This window comes from Mytilus trossulus, chromosome 8, assembly GCF_036588685.1.
Source record: "Mytilus trossulus isolate FHL-02 chromosome 8, PNRI_Mtr1.1.1.hap1, whole genome shotgun sequence".
Lineage (NCBI taxonomy): Eukaryota > Metazoa > Mollusca > Bivalvia > Mytilida > Mytilidae > Mytilus > Mytilus trossulus.
In genome coordinates this window covers 72,760,503-72,770,849 of record NC_086380.1, presented here as the reverse complement: position 1 = coordinate 72,770,849, position 10,347 = coordinate 72,760,503, and positions in this window count along the sequence as shown.

Sequence of the window (10,347 nt, the reverse complement as noted above, 5' to 3'; positions counted from 1 at the left end):
CATGGGATATCTATTACCGTTTGGTTTCAAATTGGAATTAAAAATTGTATTTTCCCAAAGAGTTTTAGGTAACACCCCGAGAATCTCACCTCCTAGAAATTTGAAGTGTCAGGATGTTTGGAAATATGTATGAATTTTCTTACATACTTGAAATTGTATATAAGGAATAAAAACAAATTCAGTATGTTTACTGTAAAAACAAACAACAGACACCAATTGTGTCAGTTATATTGTTTAATTCATTTTTACTGAGAGAAAAATGTGATTAATTGATTTTTCAGTGGTTGTTTAAACGTCCAGTGGCAAAAGTTTCATGCATATTCAGGACGAAAAGTCCTTTCAGAAGTATATAATGAAGTATTTGGTATAACAAATGTTTAAATTTTCTAATTATTTGGCAAATGTCATTTTCTTAGCTAGTTCTTATTAATTTGTAAGAATCAAATTTTCTGACCAAATAATATCTTTTGCTCTAAATTAACATATACGATTCTGATAACAATGGATAATATAAGGAACATTGTAACTTACATAAGAAAAGAGATTATGATTGTTTAATCAGTTGTTTTGTCAGTTCGCTCGTGTCAGTCGGATCACTGATTTTCGGCAATATCAAGGAAAAACCGACACGTTCTAAATAATGTTCAACTACTCATTTATTGGTGATATTGACCTAATATGTCCTGTCCTACAAAAATTTGCAGTGCATGTTAACATAAAAGATTCAAATAATTTCTGCTATGCTTGTAGTGAATACGAAAACAGCTTACTATTTTTTTTTATAGATATATACATATAAACCGTAAAAGTGTAAAATTATATAACATGAAAATAAAAATACATAGATCATTCATTTCTTGCAATCAATTATATCAAACATATAGTTGAAATAATTTCTAGAACCAGTCACTGTATATAGATATAATGCGTCGGACATTGTATGCATAAAAAAAATATTTAGATTTTTAACTGTAGGAAATAAAATTAGTTTAGGGTTTCGCGGAACACAATGTCTCGCCTTCGTTTGCCGTAATCTTGAACTCTCAGGCTGAACTTTAATCAAGACACTATATTTTGATTGGTAGGAGCTTCTGTCTAAGTTCAGAAATATTTCCGGTGCCTATAAAATAGCCGACTTTAATTTAGTTATTTGAATCTGAGCTGGCAAAATAGCATATTATCTATTATGCTGGTATCGGCAAAACAGCTACAAGTATTGCCTTCAATTACAATGCATATACATTTTAAATACTATTCTAAATATAATAGCTTTGAGAATCGTGTAAAAAGCGTTCGTTGATCATTTGTCAGTGAATCATTCAACGTGCGTGTATCGTGTATATATCATTCATCGTGCATCGTGCGTGTATCGTGCGTTCATCATTCATCATTCATTTTGCGTTAATCCTCCGTGTAACGCTCCTCGCTCATCGTGCGTGTATCGTGTACCGTGCGTGTATAGTGCATTCACCGTGCGTGTATCGTGCGTGTGGTCAGTTTGAATTTTAGAAGGTCTGTACTAATTTGATACGGAAAATGTTTGTTGTAAGTAACCAAGGTCTGCATGTCGTTTTAACTGTTTATATGGGAATTGGTTAAAAAGTCATAGTTCAAAGTCATAAATGATCTTAAATAAGTGTTCCGTGAAAATTGTTATCGAAAATCTAATTTGTTCATCATTCTTTTATGTATTAAACTCATTTTAATAAATTTGGACCTTCCCTTGTCTGATCACCTGAATGGCTAAAGGTATTACTCCCAAAGGTGTTGTGAGGTGACACGTACAGGTATTCAAGCGATTTCCTGTCGGGTTGATAATATACATCGCTGTCTTGCGTGTCCGATAGTGATATATACTAGTCAATATTACTAAAACTCATACGCTTGTTTATAAATAACATTTCTGGTGTAAGGAATATTATTTATAAAAATCAAGGATTTGTATAGGTAGTCTAACTATACAAATCCTTGTAAAAATCTAAATAATTAAAGAAAAAAAGATTTGATAAAATAAAAATCTGTTTACACATTTTTTTTCCAAGGGTAAGTTTGGGAAAATGTAAGTACTCGTCTCGTTGTCAAAAGTGAAGGACAGTTTGAAACATACAAGAAATATTGATTTAACAAAAATATACGCACTTTACGTCAACCATTCGTTTATAAATACGTCTGGGTAGAACGTTACGGAACTATAGATAGTTGCAATTTAAAAGTATATACCGGCATTTTTGCATTGAACATAAGAAAGAAACAAACATTTTGTTTAATTTGGGTTAAAAGTTTTGGAAATAGACTAGTCCTCGCATGACAACAATATGTTATCATGGGATATCGATGGACTATTGTATACCAAAAGAAGAAAAAGAGAACCATTTTGAATTAAATACAGGTCGATATTTAACTTGCTTTGGTTCATCGATGTTATGGACATAGTAAAATCGCAGATTTCTACATTTTTTTGTATTTTTCAATAAGATTGTTTTCGAACAAAGGAAGGAATTCGTCATCACGGGATTTATTTTCTTTCTTGGTATTCAATAACAGAAAAAAAGAATAAACTGCTTGTCCGCTAAATAGGGGTATTCTTGCCATATAAAAGACTTATAGTTATATTAAAAAAAATAGGGAAAATGACTTTAAATTGGTTCTGTCTTTTTTTTAAATATCGTTAAAGGTGTGTGTCTAAGGTGAACGACACAAGAACCCCTTCATACTTTAGTACGAGAGTATAGCATGTAAACATTCCTTCTCAATATGGTTGTATTGGAAATGTTTTATTTGCGATTGACAACTCGTGGTCCGATATGCATGTAATATTTGCCACATGACGCCCATATTTCTTGCTACCATCATCATCTTATTCTTTGAGTATTGCTGTAAACATCGATGATTTACATCCATACAAAATGCGGTACGTCTAAACACCGCTCAGGACCTCCTGAGTGCACTCATGACATGCAAAGTGCACTCAGGACATGAAATCTATGTTTTAGTGGGAGGTGAAGGTATGCATTTGATAGAAAATTGAATTCGTCATCTTATAGTTTTGGTTTCGATAAAATCAATTTTATTTTTAAGAAGTTATTTGAGTTTTCATCGGTACGCGCCGTTTTTATGAAATATGTCAGGCATGACCGATGATTATATTGAATACCAATTATCATGTTGATTAGGTCGTCTGATCTTTAATAATTAGAAGTGATTAGTGATGGATCTCACCTCATACATGTAAGCTTGGCAATCAAACAAAACCAAGATGTCTTTTGAAAAATATAGAACAAAGAAGATATATTGTTTTGGAAAAAAATGTTAAATAAACTTTTCGTTTTGTTTGTAATAATTGAAGCCAGTTGAGAAATATGAGAAATCTACATAAAGTTGGGAAATTTTCATTCAATTCATCTCATTTGAAAACGTTCAAAAATATAGATAAAATTTATTGCAAAATGTTTAAACATATTTTATTTGCTGAATTAAAGCAAAATGGATTAGACACAAGTAAATCATACTTATGAAGTCTTCTCCATAATACAATATAAAGTTACAATAATAGTATACTATAAGTTTTCAGATAGCCAGTTAAGGTTATGGAATAAGTTTTTCCTACATAATGTGTATTTTGGGCAAACGAAGAAGTAATGGTAGACATCCTCAATATCGGACCCGCAATGACCAGAAGGATCATTTATAATGTTAGCTCTAAATAGGTCATTGTTTAGTTTATTAGTGTATTAGTTTTTGTATCAAATTCGGGCAAATCAACATGATCTTCATCTAGTTTTGAAATCATACTAAAATATTTGTTCAACAAATTACATTTCTCCTCATCTTCATATACAGTATCATTCAGTTCATTATCATTTTAATATTTTGGAGAGGGGGTATGGTTTCTGAACCTTTTTTGGATTTAATTAACGTTTTCATTTATTTCCAATACGTTTTTGAGTTTGTGGGTTGTTTTGATATTAGACAGTCCAAATTTGTTTCAAAATTTTCTTTGGCGATTTTTTTCATATTATTTACCTTATTTCGTTGTTTTTTGTACTTCAATATATTATTTTCACAATTACATTTAATCGCTTTTTTTCTTAATCTGTCTCGAATTCGAATTGCACGTCTTATGTCATTATTGAACCAGTGTTTGTCATTATGTCGTACAGTTACTATTTTAGTAGGAATGCATTTTCAAAAATTCTATTGTGAAACATTCACACATCTCATTAGTGGTTTTACTTTCGGGAAGCATAGTATTCCAGTCTATTTCGTCTAATTTCTCAGCAAATTTGGCTTTATCAGCACGATCGTATAGCCATACTTCTCTTTTAGAAGATTTAAAATCGGACATTGGACATTCGAGAAATGCAACAGGTGCAACATGATCACTAATAACAGATGGAGTCTTTAGAACATTTGAGAAGGAACATGACATAGAGTCACTAATGATAATCGGATCTAGCTGAGTGCTACTATGGTCCGTTACTGCAAAATGTGGCGTCCTTGGGGATCAAAACCCCGTTTCAACTACGAGGAGTGTTTCCAGCGATTGAGCAAGGTATATTAATTTAATAGATAAAAATATATCGTAAACATTTTCTTTCGGTCCGTACAGAAGACATGTCGTATCGTACCAATTTTGGTTTTCGAATACACAAGAACAGCGAGAAAGACTATTTCGGAAACTGTTGATCGACACAAAATCCATTCAAACCACGACTAAGTCTTCATGTTCAGATTTTGAAGTACCTAAACCCCAGAAGCTTGCTCGTAAGCCTAACCAAAGGAAAAGACCAAGGACAGCACGCACACAGCCAAGATATTAGACTTCTTTTAAAATTGTAAATATTGTTCATACATGTAATTGTCTTCTCTTTAACTATGTGTATTGTTTATTGAGAATAAAATTTTATATTTAGTAAACATTGATTTTGTTTATTAAGTTGATATGGAGAAAGAGAGAAAAAAATAACAAAGAAAAACAAAAATAGAACTTGTTACAGATTTTTTTATTTTCTTTATTCATAAACTGCAGAATACAAAAGAATAAATTTAGCCGTCAAAATGAAAAATAAACTGAAAAAGAACATCGAATGGGTTATCTAATTTTTTTCCATAAACAAACAATTCTATTGTGACAGATATTTGACATAAATATTGGACATAGCTGACGTTACAAATATAAATTTAATTTTATTTAAATAAGAAAGGTATTGATTATCTTAATCAATATGTATACTGTGGGACAACGCAAACAGTTCACTGGTCATTGAAAGATTATTTATTATCACTAAAGTCAAGTTGACCTCTCTATTATATATGGTACATTTACTTATGCAACATTTTGACCTTACTTCGGACAGTAATCATAGTAGGTAATTTCTAATCAAATCGTGACAAAGAAAGCCACGTTGTCATAACATCAATTTAATGATTACTATATAAGTAGAAATTCTGCTTTGAGACGTCAAAGTTTGAATTTTGAAACTTATAGGTGAGTCATGATTTTAAAAGTATAAAAGATTTAAAATAAAATATATTGAAATAAGTTTCACTAAAATAAAGATAATTAATAGTGATCATAAATAAAGTTTATTCAAAATATTTATTGTTTTCTGTTAGGGAAATAATTGAAAATATTTGTTTTACTTTATTGTTGTTTGTAACTGTTTTGTATTATTTTTGTTTTTATTTATTTTATTAAAAAGTTTGAATTTTGAAACTTATAGGTGTCAATGCCAAATACCATCCAAGGCATTGTTCCCAGCTAGTTCCCAACCAAGATGTCCATGACTAGTTCCCCCACAAAATGTAAGATTCCAGACTCAGCTCTCACAGATGTAGTTCGTCTGTCGAGAGGCCGAGGGAAAGCAGACCATGTATCAGACCCGAGTATTCAACTTCTTTTTGTTATAATAATTGACTATTTTCACAGTGCATAATTTAAATTTAACTACATTAAACAATCTCATCTAGTTTAAACACACCATTGTACAAACAACACAATTCACAAACATCAATAAAGATAATCCAATTAATTTTGTTGATTGGATAATTCACGGCTCAGTAGTTGTGTAAACAGTGACACGTGCCCGCATTATTTAAAAAAACATATCTATCTAAGTTCGATTTCAAATTCTACCAAAATTTAATTCTTATATAAGCAGCATGTTACAAACATATACATACATCCTGTGTGCAAATGCGATGACTATAAAGGGTCCTGAGTGCACTTTGTATGTCCTGAGTGCACTCAGAAGGTCCTGAGCGGTGTTTAGACGTACCCTACACAATGGGAGTGATGTACCTTCAAAGCTTCTCCGTGTTATAAACTTGTGAAAGATATAACCGAAATTTCGGTATTGAAGTGAATCTACATCTCATAAACACAATTTTTAAATAACGATTTTGAGTGACCACCTACCAAACCAATATAAACGAATGGCAAGATATAACCATGCAGGAATTTAGTTTTAGTCAGACACAAAAGCTCATTACTATCATAAACGTATACATATATGCATGCAGTTTTAAACTATCAAGAACAAGCGGTCGATGTCGATAGTCCGTTTACTAACTGATCAGAGTCAGAAATGTCACTTGTTCATTCTTGGAAGCCTTCATATTCCCCGTCCGACGATGGGAACTCTTTCTAATTGTGTTGACTATAAATGCTTGTATGATGGTTCTGTCGTTAATTGTTCGATGGCTTTTTGTTCGCTAGCTTCTTCCTGGTCTGATTACACGGGGATCCTCCTATATGTTGTGTTAACGTTGATCGATTAAGGTTGGATACTATATATATAATAAATGAATAGTTGTTAAAAAAAACAGAACGAAGAAGTATTTTCTCAAGTTTATTTTGTAAATATTTCATGTAAATAAAAACAAAATCAACAGAGCAGTATATCTAATGTCGGTATTTAAAAAAACGCATACACATTTTGCGTTCGTATAATGGTATTACTTCGTCGTCGTCCGTCGTCAGTTTGACTTGTTCGTGGAGCGTTTTCACAAATTCTGGTATACTTTGTGGTTTTCAGTTAATCGCCATTTTGATACTTCTTGATACTATTTGATGATCATAAACAAGCTTCTGTCCAAGTTTGGTAGAAATCCAAGACAGTTTAAGAAACGTTTATTAAAAGTTTAAAAACTTTAACCACAGAGTGAATATTTGTAGACGCCGCCCTCCGCCGAAGTCTCGCTTTTTCGACTATATATATAGTCGAAGACTCGACAAAAAATATACAAATCAGATTTCCTTCTGACATACGGGCGCACTACGCTTTTTTTATACGCCCGTAAAAATTATACGCCCGTCAACATTTTGACGGGATGTATTATAGTATACAAATGTACGGCGTACGTTCGTCCGCCGGGCTTCCACGTGTCACACTGAAACTTAACATAGGTGGTTTTCGGAATTTACGGTTTTTATTGAAACCATTTGTATATGCACGCATCTTTGTTGGAATTAAAATAAAAATAAAACACTTATAAATATATATATTCCTTTTGTCTTCGTATTATCTTACATAAACATTTTAACAAGCTGACCACACTCTTACTTATAAGTTAGCGCACATTAAAGTCGTGCTCATATGGCAAACAATTTTGTTTGGAAAGAAATAAAACAACAGCAAAATTATTTGTCCTTTTTATCATTTTAAATAAGAACAACACATTTAATTATAAGTATTTGAAGCATAAAGCATAATTTTTTTCGATACAATTGTTTTAAATTACCTAAAATAAAAAGATCGTGATTGTTTAATCAGTTGCTATGTTATTTGGCACGTGTCAATCGGTTCATTGATTTTCGGCATATCAAAGAAAACCGGCACGTGTCTAAATAATGTTGAATATTTCGTTTATTTACGAATATTTTTCTATAAAATTTGAAGTTTATGCATTAAATATCATTCTCTAACATGATATAACAAAATAAAACATATTACAGCACTCCTTCTAGTCCTTAGTAGCATAGTCAAGGCCTTAGTGCACTAAGGATTCCTTAGCAGTGTTTAGACGTACTGAGAAATAAAACATCCGTCATTCTTTAATAATCATAGAAGGTTAACAACTACATGCAGTCTGTTTCCCGGCCGTTATTGAAATTCTTGACAATACCTTCATATTTGTATATTCCGAAGGCATACTGAATGTTTTTAAACTATTTTATAAAAAAAACAAGATTATATCTTAACTTGTAAATTAAATTCAAGTTTTAAAAGTTCCTCAATTTAAAATCCGTCTTAAGGAATATGATGATACATGATGATACATTTGCCTGATCTTATATTTGTTTAATTAAAAATTAAATTATGCCTTCATATACTGTTTATTTTTATTCAATTTTCAACATATTTAGCTTAGTTTAAATGAAATTCAGAACAGAGATTTCAAACACTTTTGAAGAGGATATACATATTCGTGTTAATTCACCTCAGTTTAATTTGTTAATTCAAGTTTGGCATTTAACATTTTAATCCGCAATCCACATTTACCCAACAATCTTGTATATTGTATTTTCTCAATGGAATAACATTACGTGCATGTGACCATCAGAAACTAAGACACACTATTTATAATGGTATTTATCAAAAATTAAATATTTGAAAATATCTAACTAGCATATGAATTGACCAAATAAGCGAAGAATTATAATCTAGCATAGTTTAACCAAGGATTTGTATAGTTTCTTTTAAATAAAATATTGATGGTGTTTTGGCGACTAAACTAGCAACATTGCCGTTATAAATTAAAAATATAAAACTTTCGCCATCTGATAATGATAGGTTAAATGTTCAGTAAAATGTATAATATTTGTTTTAAAACTACATATAATGGGCATTTTAGAATGACATGAAGTTCATCTTCAATAGTAGAGCTACAACACTTGCATCTCGTGGACTTCTTTTCTTTCATACTTTCCAGTTTAATTTTTTTAGTAGAGCTACCCCACATCTAAATTTAGCAAAAGCACTTTTGTTTTTAATTGACAGAATATTTTTGACAAATAACAGTTGGCCAACAGTATATGTTTAAGTCCATTTCACTCAGTGGAATAAAAATTACAATTTTAACTCTTCTGTCGAAGAAATGTCAATATAGTGTTATTGTTTGTATGTACAACATGTATCATTATATCAAAATGATATCACTGAATAACCTCGAAATATTTACACATGATAAAATATTTTCACAAAAAGTCATGAATCTGTATGAACGTTATGTACGATGATCTTAATTAAGTGTTCACAAGAAAGTAAGTATGACTGTAAGTTTTATTTAAAGTCGGAACAAATATATATACTTTAACCGTGAGAAAAAATATAAGCTTTGGTGAGCTCTATAACCGACTATCATATAAAAACCGCAATGCATGAACGTTACACAACTAGAGATGAACGTTTGACAAATGCACATTATCTGATATACACAATTATTATACACGATTGACGAACGCACGATACACGGTTAAGAATGAATGATTGATGAACGCACGATACATGCACGATACACGGTTGAGAATGAATGATTGATGAGTGCACGATACACGCACGATACACGATTAAGAATACACGATGCACGCACGTTACACGGAAAAGACACGGAACGATGAATGATGAACGCACGATTGGTACACGCACGATGCACGCACGCAACACGCACGATACACGATGAACGCACGGAATAATGGTCAGTTTGAATTTTAGTAGGTCTGTAAGAAGAATAGACAATTTAGTAGTTGAACAATGGCTTGAAGACGAAATAAATCTATATTTGTAAGGGGTTTTGTGTAGCTTCGGAAGCCAATACATAGTTGGGACTTGTCATTGTATTTGGCTCTGCTTGTAAAGCGGTGGCTAAAAGTTTATGTTTGTTACAGATTTCGTTTTCTGAAAATGGAGTCAGTTGGAATGTTTTTTGTTTTTTTTGTGTTTTTTTAGGGTTCTGTAACTTTTATTTCAGACTAACGAAGTAATGGTAATGTAAATAAAGCCCTGTAAAATATAAATGTACTTATAGATTACAGAAAGATAAATCTGTTTACTAAGTCATAATAATTAAAACAAATGTTCGTCATTCATTATCATGCAAACTTATTTAGCAGCATACATATGTATCTGATCACAAAAAATATATAATGTGGATACCATAGCAGTTACTTGTCTCAATTACAATTATACCAATTCGACTTTAAGTTAGTATAGTACATGTTCTCATATGCTGTCTCATACCAAAGTCTATTGAATAATACTTGTGTTGATAATCTAAACTACACAAAACGTAAGCAGCATGCTTGTTAAATCAAAAAGCAACTAATCACAAAAAGTAACAATAAAA